We start from the raw sequence: 14,826 nt of genomic DNA on the forward strand, positions 1-14,826 counted from the left end.
CTTATATCAAGATCATCTGCAACCAGTGCCTTAAACACTGATCTCCATATCATCCTTCAGTGGAGCAAGGATAACCTAGTCATCTTCAATGCCACCAAAATGAAGTCCTGTCTTTTCTCTCACAAAAGGGATATCAGCTCACCTTCATTCATCCTCAGTAATACACACACACACACATCACCAGACAGGATGAACTCTATTCTTGGACTGATATTTACCTCCAACCTTTCTCTCTCTTGGCACATCAATAGCTTCCTCAGTTTCTAAAAAACTAGGCATTCTTTTCCACTCAAGAAGCTATTTTACACCCACCCAGCTACTAACTCTACATAAATCCAAACTCCACCCATCCTTAGGATACTGTACACATATTTGGGGTGGTGCACCTAAAACCTCATTAAAAATTCTTGATACTGTCCAGAAGAGAGCAATTTAGCTCATAGACTACCTTTCCCTCACAGGCTCACTTCAACCTCTATCTTATAGATGCAATGTTTCAGCTCTGTGTCTTTTGTACAGGTACTTCCATGGTCATTGCTACAGCGTATTGGCAGACATCATTCTTCCACTTTCTGTTAGGCCTGTTAAAACAAGAGCACACACTGTCCAAGTTCCCTTTACAATACAAATACAAACTCATCACACCTGCTTCTCCTCTTCATTTATTACATCTACCTCTGTCCTCTGGAACAGTGATGTGTTTCCCAACAACCCACAGCTCTTTAAAAAGAATATTAATATGTTTCTTCTTCTTCTTTCTCAACTCTCACTACACCTCACACATGGCACTGATGTGCTATAGTGGTTCTTGTACCTCTTGTGTGGAGAGGAGGGAAAAAAAAAAAAAAAAAAAAAAAACTCTTGAAGGTACATATCAGGAAATAGATTATACATATTTCTTATATACATCTTCGACTCAAAAAACAAATCTATAATATAGATACTGAGGGCATATTAAAGATTAAAAGCTGGAAATCCTGCTTTGAAGATTAATGAAGACCTAATTTTTCATACTAATTTAAATATCCAAGAAGGGATGGTAACCTTGAATGAAAATTATCTTCCACCTAAATTCTAAAAACCTCAAGCCACAGTAGGATTTAAACCCACAGTCATTAAGGCTGCTAAAATATCGAATATCAATAAGTATAAATAAGCATTTCAGAATATGAAATTTACTACATTAAAATTACATAGTATATATATAGTGATCTCTCAATCATCCAACCTTCAAATTGAACAAACCTGTTGCTTGTTCTTGAATGTGTCAAGAACACTTGACACATTCAAGAACACATTCATGTAACACTTGAATGTGTCATCTGACATCTAGTACAGCACCATGTAATTATAACATACTTCAGTTATCCAACTGGCAAACTGCTCTCCCACTATGACTGGTAACTAAGGAATTACTGTATAAAGATAAACTGAAAAGTGCTTCAGGATTTCCTAACATAAAAATTTATAAAAAGAAACTTGTAATATAAATTGAAAAATATATTAATTAATCCCATAATACAAATTTACATTATGGGATACTAAGGAAATTCATGTGAAGTCAACAGCCTCTATATAAAAGTAGCCTATCTGTGAATATACTTAATATACACACACACACACACACACACACAAAATTCTACAATTATTTATTAATTCTTAATCCTTGATTGTGTGCAAACTACAGCCACCAATGAACATATAAGCATAATGCATATTACTTTTTTAGGCTGCATAGAATGATAAGAAAACAAAAATACTGATTTTTAAAGACAAGGAATTTTCTCTTGAGAGAAACATAAGGCTGATGTTGAGAAAATATAACTAACACAATCTCAATAAAATATATATAATATCACCAACTTCCTTTAAAATGTTTCATTGTCCATGTTCCCATATTCAAATCAAGAAGTTTAGATTCATGTTTGGTTTTGAATGCTATCGCTACTCCTTCCTTTCCTTGATCATTAGTAGCTGACAATAACATCCTATACTCATTTAGTAAGATCTCACCTGTTTTTATCTTCTTTGGCTCAGTAACGCCAATTATGTCCATGTGGTACTTTTCCAATTCTTCTGCAAGTTTGATTTCCTTTCCATTAATACTCCTTATATTGATGATTCCTATCTTCAGTTCTTCTGATGTTTGGTTTATTCTTCTTCTTTTAGATGTTAAGTTGGAGCTTGTTCCAGTAGCTGACTTTTAACTGTTTGCCCTGGTTTCTTGACGAAAACAGTGGCGGCCTTGTTTAACTGGGCGACGCCACAGCAAGCATGAAATCTCATCGTGCTATACCATTGCACGCATTTGTGGTTTAAGCCAATAGAGAAGATAATTTGGTCGGCTAAGCCCCAAATTGCCAGCCCATCATCAAACAGGGAGCACCACGAGAAGGTGAGGACTGGAAATTAGGTCAGAAGCCCTGGTTGGTTCTCTGCATTCCTTTAATCCCCCAACTGGCCACGATGTCTATAGACATCGAGCTAAATCTGGATACGAAGCTCTAAAACCCATTGAATAACATGGATAAGAAGTGCAATTTGGTGTCACTATTTCATCCACATTGGCCGGTAGGGAGGTTAAAGGCTATGCGAAGGTCTCCTCAGTTATATAGCTTTGATCCTTAAGCGCCCCCACATCAAAATCAAAGACCTTCAATTTGTACAACAGTTATAGATCCTCACAAAGCACTGGATGCGAACTGTATACAGGAGATGAGATGGTCTGTATAGAACTCAATGAGTCTGTATAAATCATACACTTTTGGCAGAAGTTTCCAGTTTTCTTTTATGTGCACAAGTTGAATTGCATGTAAATCTTACTGTATAATTACTGCAATCAAGTGGGATCTGATTAGATATGATAGGCAAGAAATAGAGCAGAACCAACAGAGGTCTCAGATCTTGAACCATCAGTATAGAAAATAAGGAAATCAGAATATCCTGTTCTGTGTGCATTACATAAAATGCATAAGGGTGGCAGTAGAATGGAGGTATCAAACTATAGGCCTGTTTGCATTTCTTCTGTAGTTAAGATTTTAGAGAAATTGGTAAGAACTCAAATATAGAATTGGGCAGATGAGGGCAATTTTGCATGCTAGCATGGATTTGTTAAAGGGTGCTCTCGTTTTAATAATCTGGTTACCTTTTACAATAGAATAACAAGAGCAGCGGATGAAAATAAGGCATACACTGTCACTTTTTTGTATTGTTCAAAGGCATTTGACAGAGTGCCACATGACAAGTTGATTTTTAAGTTGCAACATATATCAGGTTAGTGGATTAGATTGGTGATTGGCTCTCTGATAGATATCATGGAGTTGTATATGGGGGAGTAAGAAGGTTATAAGTCGAGTTCCACAGGGTTCAGAACTGGGAACACTACTGTTGAATCTTTATATCAATGATATTGTCACTGGACTATAGGGAGATGTTCAGTTGTTTGCAAATGATGTGAAGCTTCGGAGGATTATTAGTAATGGTGCTGATGCTTTGACTCTTTTATTAGTAATAGTGCTGATGCTTTGACTCTTTTATTAGTAATAGTGCTTTGAATATTTGAATAGGCCGAAAAGGTGGGGAAATGAATTGGGATGTCAGTATAATGCAACTAAATGTAAGTTTTTAAAATTTAGGATCCATAGATGGAATGTTTCATACTCACATGGTGGGGTTATAATGTTATAATTTCATACTCACATGGTGGGCTTCTTGTACTTCTTGTACAAGAAGTATAAGAAGTAAAGGAATCTCGGAGTGTTGTGGATAGAGATTGAGATTTGAAGTTCTGGGGACATATTGCAAAGGTTGCGAAGACATCTCAGAGAATCACTGCAATGTTGAAGAGGACATTGACCATGAGAGATAAAAGTGTGGTGGCTCCACTGTATAAAGCTTTGATCAAACCACATCTGTGTTTTTGTGATCAGATCTAATCACCAGAATTTGAAGTAAACTTGTAAAGAGTGCAGAGACAGATAACAAAAAATATCAGGACTGTACAATGTTGATTATGAGGACAGACTGAGGGCATGCACATTGCAGACTCTGATGGATAGAAAACAAAGAAGGGATATGATCGAGATATTTAAGCTGCTGAAGGGTTATTATTGCATTACTGCTGAGGAGATTTTTCATATGGTAAGACTTAAGAGACTTAAATGTCTCTCAACATTTAAGTCTTAACACAAGGATTATGATCCACACCCCCTATACAGTAAAGGACAAAAGGAAAATGAGATTCAGTGCTCACTTGTATATTTATCTTCATTCGTGAATGTGTGCAAAGAATGCAAGGTTTCTGCTAAAAATGAGTCCTAAAAATTTAGCTTCTGTTGCTCTAACACCATGAGGAAAGCTATTATACCAAAGTGAGACATGAATGAAAGCAGGACAGGCTGCTCTACTATAACTTTATAAATAATCACAAGATATAACTTAGAAAAACAGTAGTTTCTTTGAACTGATGTTCTGTAGGTTGAACTGTTCATGAATAGCATCAAGGCAAATAAACTGAGATTTTATATCTGTCAAATGCAAGCATCAGGCTGATCTGTTTACTTTGGGCAGAAAGTCTTCAATTTCTAAGAGATTTGTGACCATATGATTCAGCTAATTCAGTCTTGATTAGAAAGATCCAAAAGAAGAAGAAATGTGTATTTCCATTCTTTGCATAATTCGAACTCAGATTATTTCTGCATTGACTTATATGTATTGACATATGCACAGAAAGGAACTTTCAAGTACATACATTCCAAAAACTGCAATATCACTGGATAAGTAACCCGCAAAGGGAGGGAGGGAGATAAAAACAAACAGAATATGTTAACAGACAATAGCAAAGTCTATGGCAAATGAGCTGAACTTTTTGTCAAAACCTAATTTTATATATATATGTATACATATATATATATAGCTGAATGATAGCTGTGTTTGATGGGGGTGCTTAAGTGTGAAAGCTATATAACTGAGAGGTGGAGACCTCCACATGGCCTTTAAAGGAATGGGAGGAACCGACCAGGGCTTCTGACCTACTTTGGTGCACCCTGTTAGGTATCTACCTGGATACTGAACAAACGAGGATGGCAATTTGGGATTTGGCCGACCAAACTGTATTTCTTATTGGTTTAAACAACAATTAAAAATGATAGTACAACATGACAAAATTTCATGCGGGCTGGGGCGTCGAACAAGGCCCCCCGTTGTTTATGCCAGGGAACCAAAGCAAACAGCAGAAAGCCAGATACTGGAACAAATCCTCAAATAAATCCCAACTCAACATCACCAGAGTTCAAGATTGGTACTATCAACATAAGAAGCCTGAATGGCAAAGAAATGGAGCTAGCTGAGAAATTGGATAAGTACCAGATTGACATAACAGAGGTGACAAACAAAAAGACAAAAACTGGTGAGATCTTTCTGAGCAATAAATATAAAATGTTATATTCAGGCAATAACAATCAGGAAAAAGAAGGAGTAGCTATAGTATTGAACACAAAATACGAGGCTGATCTTGAATGGCAGGCAATATCAAGTAGAGTGATGTGGGCAAATATCAGAATAGGGAACTGGACAATGAGACTTATTTGTGCCTATGGTCTCCATAGAAGGTTCTACTAAGATAGAAGTGGAGGAATTTTTTTTTGAGACTTTAGAGAAAGCAACTGATACAATGAAAAAGGAAAAGTTGGTCCTTGTCAGAGATCTAAATAGCAGAGTAGAAAATGATTGTCAGACATACAAAAATATTTTGGAAAAATTTAGAAAGAAAAGAGCAAAGCTAATAATAATGGCAAATACATGTTGGATTTCTGCTCAGGACATGGACTGGTTATTACTAACACAATGTTCCAACATAAAAATGTGCATACATTCACATGGAGAGACGAGGCAAGGAATATGAAAAGTCTCATTGGATATGGAATACATATCCATACTTGAAGCAGAAAAAGTCATGAAAGGCCTGAAATGTGAAAAGGTAGCTAGAGTGAATAATATTCAACCAGAAATATTCAATATGTAGGTATAAAAGTCTTACAGTAGTTGTCCTGCATAGTTCAGAAACCTAGACATAGGGATGAATTCTATAAAAAGGGAAATAAAACTGAATGTGAAAATTACAGATGTATTTCCCTACTTAGTGTTCCAGGTAAGAATTTATTATTATTACAGAGGGGGCTATTCCCCCCATACTGGCACTCAACCCCCCAGTATTCCGGACTGGTAGGCCGGTTCTCCTTGAATTCTGATGACTCGAAAGGGGGAGGTTCCCCCCCCTGGCACCTGTGGCACCCAACCCCCAAGTTTTGGACCGAATCTCCTAGGCCAGTTCTCCTTGAATTCTGATGACTCGAATTTTGAAGACTCGAAAAGGGGGTTCGGCACCCAATCCCCAAGTTCCGGACTGGTAGGCTGGTTCTCCTTGAATTCTGTTGACTCGAATTTTGAAGACTTGACATTCAGTTTTGAAACTCAGGGGTAGCCCTGAGTTTCAAAACTTTTCAAATAACTTGACACAGAAACGTTTCATAAAAATGCTTATCATTTTATATCTATAGCATAGATTATGTGACACCTCCAGGGAGTCCAAATACTCATTGAGGGAGAGTGTGCCAACAGCATCGAATGATTGAATCCCTTCCAACTACTAACTGTACTCAAACTTGCTTAACTTTTTTCGCGAGCCATTAGTAGCAGAGGCTCTGCCGATCGACCAACCTTTACTATGCAAGTATACTTGTGAAATGGTTGAGAAGGATTTTGGAAGGAAAGCTTGGTGAAAAACAAACTGGATTCAGGCCAAATAGAGGCTGTCAGGATCAAATTTTCACTTTACAACAAATAGTTGAGAAATCATGGGAATATAACAAAAATCTGTATTTAAGTTTTATAGATTTGGAAAAGGCATATGACAAGGTGCCAACAGAAAAGCTATTCAAAATGCTACAATTATATGGTGTCAATTGAGCATTACATCAGTTACAATTGAAGGATGTACAGGAAGATGGTTTAATGTTAGACTGGTGTCAGATAAGGCGGTACATTATCCCTTCTGTTATTCGTTATGTATATGGATCACATTGTGAAGGATAGTGGTATTAAACCTGATATCAAAATTGGACATGTTAATCTCAGCTCTTTACTTTATGCTGATGATGTTATACTTCTAAATAAATCCGCAACAAGTCTGCAAGATTCTCTGACTGACTTGAATAACTGCTGTAATAGATTTGGTATGAAGGTCAGCAATAACAAGACAAAGACAATGAAAATAGGCAGAAGCATTGAAAATATCAACTGCATTGTGAACGAAAAACCTATAGAACAAGTAAAACATTTCAGCTACCTAGGCACAATTTTAGTGAAGATCATTATTATCATTACATGACACCTCCAGGGAGTCCAAAGAATCAAGGGAGGGAACCTACTCTACAACTCTCTGCCTCCACCACTCAATCCTCCAACGCCATCTACTAGTATTTTCACAGACAATCACAAATGTCCATGTCGGAATTCGAACCCACAGCCTTTTGACTGGAGAGCTGATATGCCAACCAAACCAGCAAATTATGGTAAATTAAATATGTAAATAGACAACAGAATCAACAAAGCTGGTATGATAGGAAGTCAACTGAATAAATTTATATGGAATAAGAGAGAAATTAGTCAAAACACTAAAATAGCTGTATAAAAGATTGTGTTCAAATCTATTTTAACTTATGGAACTGAGAGCTGGGTCAGAAGTAAATCACTTGACCAAAGACAAGAGAGCACAGATATGAGAGTCTTGAGAAAGATAAGGGGTATGAACAGATGGCATCAATGGCAATTTCATATTAAAAACGAGGATATTAGGAAAGAACTTGACTTGGTTTGCATCCAGAAACGTGTTGGCAGAGCTAATCTCAAGAAGTATGGTCACTTAAACAGAATGGGCGAGGAAAGATTAGCAAAACAATTGTTCTCTGCCAGGTTAGCAGAAAACGACCCAGAGGAAGACCATGATATAGGTGGATTGATATGGTACAAAGTGCCTTAGACAATAGAAACATAAGATCTGATAATGTTGGAGTCTTGACAGCTAACAGATTGATTTAGAGGAAAACTGTAAACAGGAAGTTAGTAACGATGTAAGTTTTTCATGTAGTACTATCATATTCTGTACACCCCTTGAGGGTATATGAGAGTAATATGATGATGATGATAGATATAGTCAAAATCTTACTACATACTTTTTGAATTATTGTATTCATTCTTTTATAAGCATCTGAGATAGACTGAGTTATTCAGGCATAAGTAAAATGTTATATTTCCTTAAATTAAATATACTGTTGTAATGACACCTATGTATAGCAGAACAATGATGGCTAAGACATCTTTGTTGGGCAAGCTAAATTTGCAGGATTTGTGCAGTGTAAAATTTGTGAGATGTATTTGTCATGAAAGTTGAAAGATTTGTGGAAGGAGAGCTCATGTGGTGTGTGTGTGTGTAATAAATGCTTTGAAAGTGAATGCATATGTGATGATAGAATAGACAGCATTGATACAATATTGGAAAATATAAACATCAGTGATAATACTGAAAGTGCAATGGTGGAAGTTCAGGAAAACATAAGACCTGAATAAAGAAATTGCACACATGCATATAGTCCTTCACAGGCCAAAGGGCAAGACTGAAATTTAGTAGACACAACAAGAGATTAGTCAAACTGAAAACAGAAAAAAAAACAAGACGTCTAAAGCCAAAAATAAAATTGTAAGATCATTGAGAAATGAGCATAAGCAAATAATTATTTAAGGTACGAGGATGGTGTCTCATTTGAAGCAGTCTGGTGTGAGATTAAGGCAAGTAAGACAAAATATACAGTTAGTTGTTGCTAGAGGCAAGGGAATTCCACAGATGATCTGGAAGACATGCATTGCAAAATTAGTACAATGAGTATAGGTAAGAGTGATTATTATGGGGACTTCAACTATGGAGATATAGACTGGAAAGAAGAATGATCACATGGCAAGAAGGAAATAGAATTTATATACCTACTAACAGATAATTACTTAAGGCAGCATGTGATGGAGAGGACTAAGTGTGGGAGTATTGGGCCTGGTCATAGGACCAAGGTGACCACACTGCCTCTGAATGGTGAAAGTGACCATGCAGTCTTGACTTGGGAGATTGTAAAACATGAGGAATATTCTATCAAGGAGTATTTGTGGAACTACCAGGCAGATGATTATGACATGCTTAGGAAAAAAGCTTAAATCATACCATGGCATAAAACACTGCATGGTAAGGATGTTAGTAGTGCATGGGATATAGTTTAGGGTCATCTAGAGGAAGCAGTATTAAATTGTATACCTAAGGTAAGGAGGGTTAATCAGACAGGAGTTAAATAAATGAATAATATCATTAAGCACAAGCTGCAGAAGAAGTAAATGCTGTGGAGGATATATAAAGAGAAAGGTGACCAGCATGGCAAGGAAGGCAAAATCAGATTATGAGAATAATCTAGCCGAGCAGGCCAAAGGAAATCCCAAAGAGTTCTTTCGTTATGTGGCAAGTAAGATGAAGAATGACTGTGGAACATTAACCTTAATGAGTGATGATGGTCACAAAGAGACAGAAGCAGATAAAATGTATTCGCTGAAGAATGTGAAGGATCTGTGGACTATTTGGTTCAAAGAGAAGAATGAAAACGTCAACGTGTGTGAGAAGTGTCAGGATAGACTGGAGCAATTAGGAATGGAAGCAGACGTCAGGACTGTAGTGGAAGAGCTTTGGCAGAAGTTCGTGAAAATGAAAAGTGACCATCTCCTGCAAGAGCAATTGGAAGTGCTCAGTAAGGAGATTCTGGAAATCAAAACTGAGTTAAATGTATTGAATAGAGAAATTAGGACTATAAGAGATTACTTTAGCTGAAGTAACTAGAACAGGATTAAGTAAAGGAGAGTCTTTGGTGAATGATGAAGTATTAAATAGTATGGGAGTCAACAGAATGAAAGCACAAGAGGTCTAGAAGAAATGAGATGTCGTGAAAGTGAGGGAGTAAGTAAAAGATCATTAAGGGAAAGTAATGAAACTGGGAGAGTCATGCTGAATAGCATAGAAAATGAGGCCACGAGCGACGCTTTTTTTATTTGAATGAAGTTATGAGTGGTACAATATATGGTGATTCTATGATTAAGGGTATAGAGAGCAGTATGCCTGAGGAGTGCTTGGCTGGTGGAACAATAGAGAGAGTGACTTTAGCAATAAAGAAAGAGTTGATGCAGAAAAGATGATAGTTATGATGGGTACAAATGACCTGAGTGGTAGTATTAATTGGGTAGCGAAAGATTTAAGAACATTGTTAGATATCGTGAATAAGAAAAGTGTCAAAGGGAGGATAGTGTGTGTGCTGCCTCGTTTTGACAATTATGAGTTAAGTAGACAAATGATGACAATGAATGATATGATTGCAAGAATATGCAAAAAGAGAGGTCTGGAATTTGTTGATGTATGGAGTGTGTCTGAAGGCAAAAGACAGCTGTATGCAAGAGATGGGTTGCATCTGAACATGGAAGATCATAAGCGTTTGAAGAAGTTAATGGCTTCTGAACAAGTTGAAGTAACTGGGCAGAAAAACTAAAATTCAAAAGGTTGAGTGTAAGAGGGAGAAACTTATGCAGTGAATGCATATTTGTTGATCTTTTTTGTGGAATAAATTCCAGAATAGAGTGGATAAAAATCGGCATGGGACTACTGAAATTGGTGACATGTATATCAGTTTTAAAGCTGGTACAAGAACTAAAGGGAATCTGCAATTTTTGTATAAGCATTCAAAATAAGAGGGAAAAATTTTTGGCACTAGTCAGTGCAATCTCACCAAAGGTTGTAGGCATTAGTGAAACTTGGCTGTCAGCAGAAGATGTGGTTACTGGAATTGAATGTGATGGGTACAGTATTTTCAAGGAGGATAGAGAAGATAGAATGGGGGGGAGTATTGTTTGCCAAGGCTTTTGACAGGATACCCCATGGAATACTGTTGCGCAAATGGGGATGGATACTAAACTGCTGATATGGATAAGAGAATGGCTCAGGGAGAGATACCAGAAAGTGGTGTATGGAGGAGCAGAGTCCAGGATGAGGAAGATGACCAGTGGTGTGCCTCAGGGTCTCTGGGCCATTATTGTTTAATTTGTACAGAAATGATATAGGAAATGGCTTGAAGGGAGATATTCAATTGTTTGCCAATGATGCAAAGTTGGGTAACGCAATAAAAAATCAAGCTGGTGTTGAGAGTTTGCAGGATGATTTAAATAAGCTGGCAAAATGGACAAAAGGTAACGGATGTCAGTTCAATGTGGAAAAGTGTAAAGTTATGCATTTTGGGATTAAAAGATTACCAGCTGTGTACTACATTGATGGAATGGTACGCCCAAGAGATTGATGAGGCTAGGGACTTAGGGGTGTTGGTGGATAGGAAGATGAAGTTCAGGGGACACATTGCTAAGGTGTCCAAGATTGAACATAGGATTACTTGGTTTTGGGGAACACACTAACATTGCACGGAGAGCCTTGGTTATTGGGGAACACACACACACAGGAGGAGGAATGATATGTAGTTTCTATCAGATTAAGGCACAAGAGATTTTTCAGAGTGGAGGAAGACAGGCAAAGAACAAGATTATACCTAACATTCCAAGTCTGTGGAACTGGGAATAATGACATATTGAGGATATGCCATCTGCAGAGACTGATGGATAGGAATATAATATATGATTCTGATAGAAGTTGACAAAAAGTCTCTACCAGTAATTAATACAGAAGATATTTATATACAAAGGCAGAAATAAGAGTGTGAGCAAGAGAATAAAGAATAGGTTTCTTGATTGGAGAGTGGTGATGAGAGTTATTTGTGTAATAGATACAGTGAATGAGTTTCAGGTGTGATTTGAAAGGCATCATGTTTGATGGCAGGGACCTCCACGATGAGTCTTTTGATCCTGTGGAGGTCTAACAATAGTTTCTCAACAAGCTTATGATGGTAAAGAATTACTTATTTTCTTCTCTGAAATAAATTTGATCAGTTCTCTGCTAGCCTCAGAGACAGTCATGAGATTTTCCTGTGGGATCAATCCATTTTCATGCCTCCAACAGCACAATTGGAAAGATGATACAGCACTTGTCCTTTGATTGAGAAAGACCTGATGGTCATTTCTCTAAAATAAAAGGACTTTTAAAACTGAAGGTGAGTTATCCACATTGAGAGAGCAAGGTTTCTGCTTGTAAAAAAGAAAAAAAAAAGCTTAGGTTTTTGCATCCTCAAGCAGAAAAACAGCCAGAGGACAAAGTGAAATTGGTCATGAACATCACGATGTATAATGGAAGTGAGTTTGGAGCACTAAGGTGATCTAATGGCAACTAGACTGCCTTACTTAGATCATTCCAGTTCCTTAAGTTGGCTAGTTAATGGCAATCGAATAGACTGTGGACCTGGATCTAGGAAGATGTGGATGCTTAAAATAGGACTAAGGTTAAAGACAAATACTGGTAACCAGACCTATGGTTATAATATATCACAGAATAAGGAATTATAAGAATATCAGAAACCTGAATAGAGATGTGTTTGATATTGGTATGGAGGTGGGGGAAGTTGCTGATCCTATGCACTAAGACCAATAACTTCCTAAAATCATGCTGTCCCTATATAAAACAGTCAATCTCTTTTAAGTTGTTTCTCTTCTTTCACAGAAAAGAGAAACCATTATACACATTCTTTTTCAAGCAAATAAGCCTTGAGGAGGGAACAGTTTCCAGAGTATCTAATTCATTTGTCGAAGCAAATCAGGTTATGAAATCTGTTCCAATAACCACTGAGTGATTTTGAGTCAGTGTGGGAAAAAATTCATTAGAAAAAGAATATTACTGCAGATCCCCCATGGAGTCGAGAAACCCAATGGGGGAGAGGATCTGCTTTGGACACTACAAAGTCTCATATAACTCACACTCGTTTATCATCTGTAGTCTTATCACCTTGTCCAATGCATATCACGTAACCATTACTCTCCATGCAAAAAAATATACATATACTGTACTCCACAAGCAACTTTCTGGTATAGATCAACTTTTGGAAAATCTATCCAGTATCGTTCCAGTAAATACCTCTTAATAACTGTTTCCATCATATGAAATCCATCCTCGTAAACAACATTCTACAATCCTAATATTAATTCTGTTACCCTCATTTTATATTCTCTAGATTCTTCATTCCTTTTAAATCCACAGAATTTGTGAGAATTCCACGTATAACTCACAAAAGCCATCCAAGCTTTGTGAGCTGGTTCCTTAAATAAGAAACAAAAAAAGAGAAGGGAAGAGAGAATAGGGGGGAAATATATACAGCAGTCAATTTAGCACCAATGTGAAAAAGATTACATCACTGAAATACTTTTTAAATTATCATAATTACAAAATTTGAATTCACTCTTAATGTTGCATTTTTAGCCATAAATTGAGGAATCAAATTTTCCAATAAGCATGTGTGTGTGTGTTGTGTGCTTGTGGCTGATTATATTGGTTGACAATAAGAGATTCACAAAAGCTAAACCAAAAGCATGACTGACAGGAAGAATTATTCATAATGAGATGTACTGTACTGGTATAATATGCAAGCAAAAATTACAAGTATTCCATATATGATCTTTATATTTTTCAAAACCAGTAAGTGATTTTATTTTTGCTGGGGTTAAGGATAATTTGATATGTGACTCTGGAAAACCAATAATAACAAACATAATTTAAAAAAATGAATAAATTACTTACATTTAAACATGCTAATGCATCCCATGGCATGAATTTTATAAAATTATATGCTATTCAGAAAAATCTCCCATATTAATTTTTGAACAAACCAATATACTTCTTTGGCCATTATTAGTTATATATACCTACAAAATATATATACAGGTCAGTTTAAAAATTGAAAATAACAATCCAAAACATGAGGATGTAAAAATTCTGCTTATCATGCAGAAATCTACTGGGCTAAATTATCATCTTAACTCTTTTTAATGATCACGCAATTGAAATACTAATGTAAAGCACTCCATGTAAGTTTAAACAAACTTTTAATATATACTTACTAATATGATAAAGAAATAAATTAACAATTTTAAAATACTTGGCTGAAATGTTGCTCCCCACGAATATTTTACCTATTTTTTATTCGTCAATCATGAATGTTATTATGTTTTGCTTCAATAAGGAAAATCATTCGAAAAAAAAAAATGAACTTAATTTTTTTTTTTTTTAAATTCACAATAGATAACTGCCTTCACAGCGGTTAAGTAGTCATTATCCTATGAACTATTCATATTATTCAAATCTGTCTGCAGTTTTACCGTCGACGTTCATTTTCATCTAATCTCTTATTATGAAAACAAGTAACCTTCATTTACCTTCCTATTTTGCTTTACACGAACTTTGAAAGCCTTTACATGTTTGCAGGAGTCAAAAATATTCCTACACTGCGTCTCACGGTTATACCATAAATGCGCGAGAACCAACGAGAATACGCAATGTACTCTAAGGTCGACTTTATGATATAATCAAATATGCACTTTACTTGACTTGATTACTTATATTAAGCACGTTAATTCGGAAATACAGAATTGATATGACATGTATAACAACTTAGTAAAGAAGAGAAAGTATTGCAAAGTAAAATGAGATATACAGACAAATGCTGATAAAAGAGCTCAATGGTATAAATTGAAAAGAACAGCATATATATATCAATTATCATGAAATAAGTGTCTAGGGCTAAGGGAAATAATAACTGGTGTTAT

The 14,826-nt window shown here is 36.2% G+C and overlaps 1 protein-coding gene across 7 annotated transcripts in view; it reads right to left on the reverse strand.

The window, feature by feature from the left end:
- dmpd (F-box protein dampened) overlaps positions 1–14,537 on the reverse strand; it is a 152,375-nt gene extending 137,838 nt beyond the window's left edge. The window contains exon 1 of one of the 7 annotated variants that reach the window (XM_090404634.1): positions 14,437–14,537. The gene's annotated coding sequence lies outside the window, so the exon portion shown is untranslated. Of the gene's footprint in view, positions 1–1,245; positions 1,285–14,121; positions 14,162–14,193; positions 14,211–14,436 lie in introns of those variants that run through there. The other 6 variants (XM_090404638.1, XM_090404640.1, XM_090404637.1 and 3 more) reach the window with 6 other exon arrangements.
- Positions 14,538–14,826: the final 289 nt, after the last annotated feature.

The sequence above is a fragment of the Typopeltis vanoorti genome, chromosome 15 (genome assembly GCF_054136105.1).
Source record: "Typopeltis vanoorti isolate ZY-2024b chromosome 15, IOZ_Tvanoo_1.0, whole genome shotgun sequence".
NCBI classification, from domain to species: Eukaryota; Metazoa; Arthropoda; class Arachnida; order Uropygi; family Thelyphonidae; genus Typopeltis; species Typopeltis vanoorti.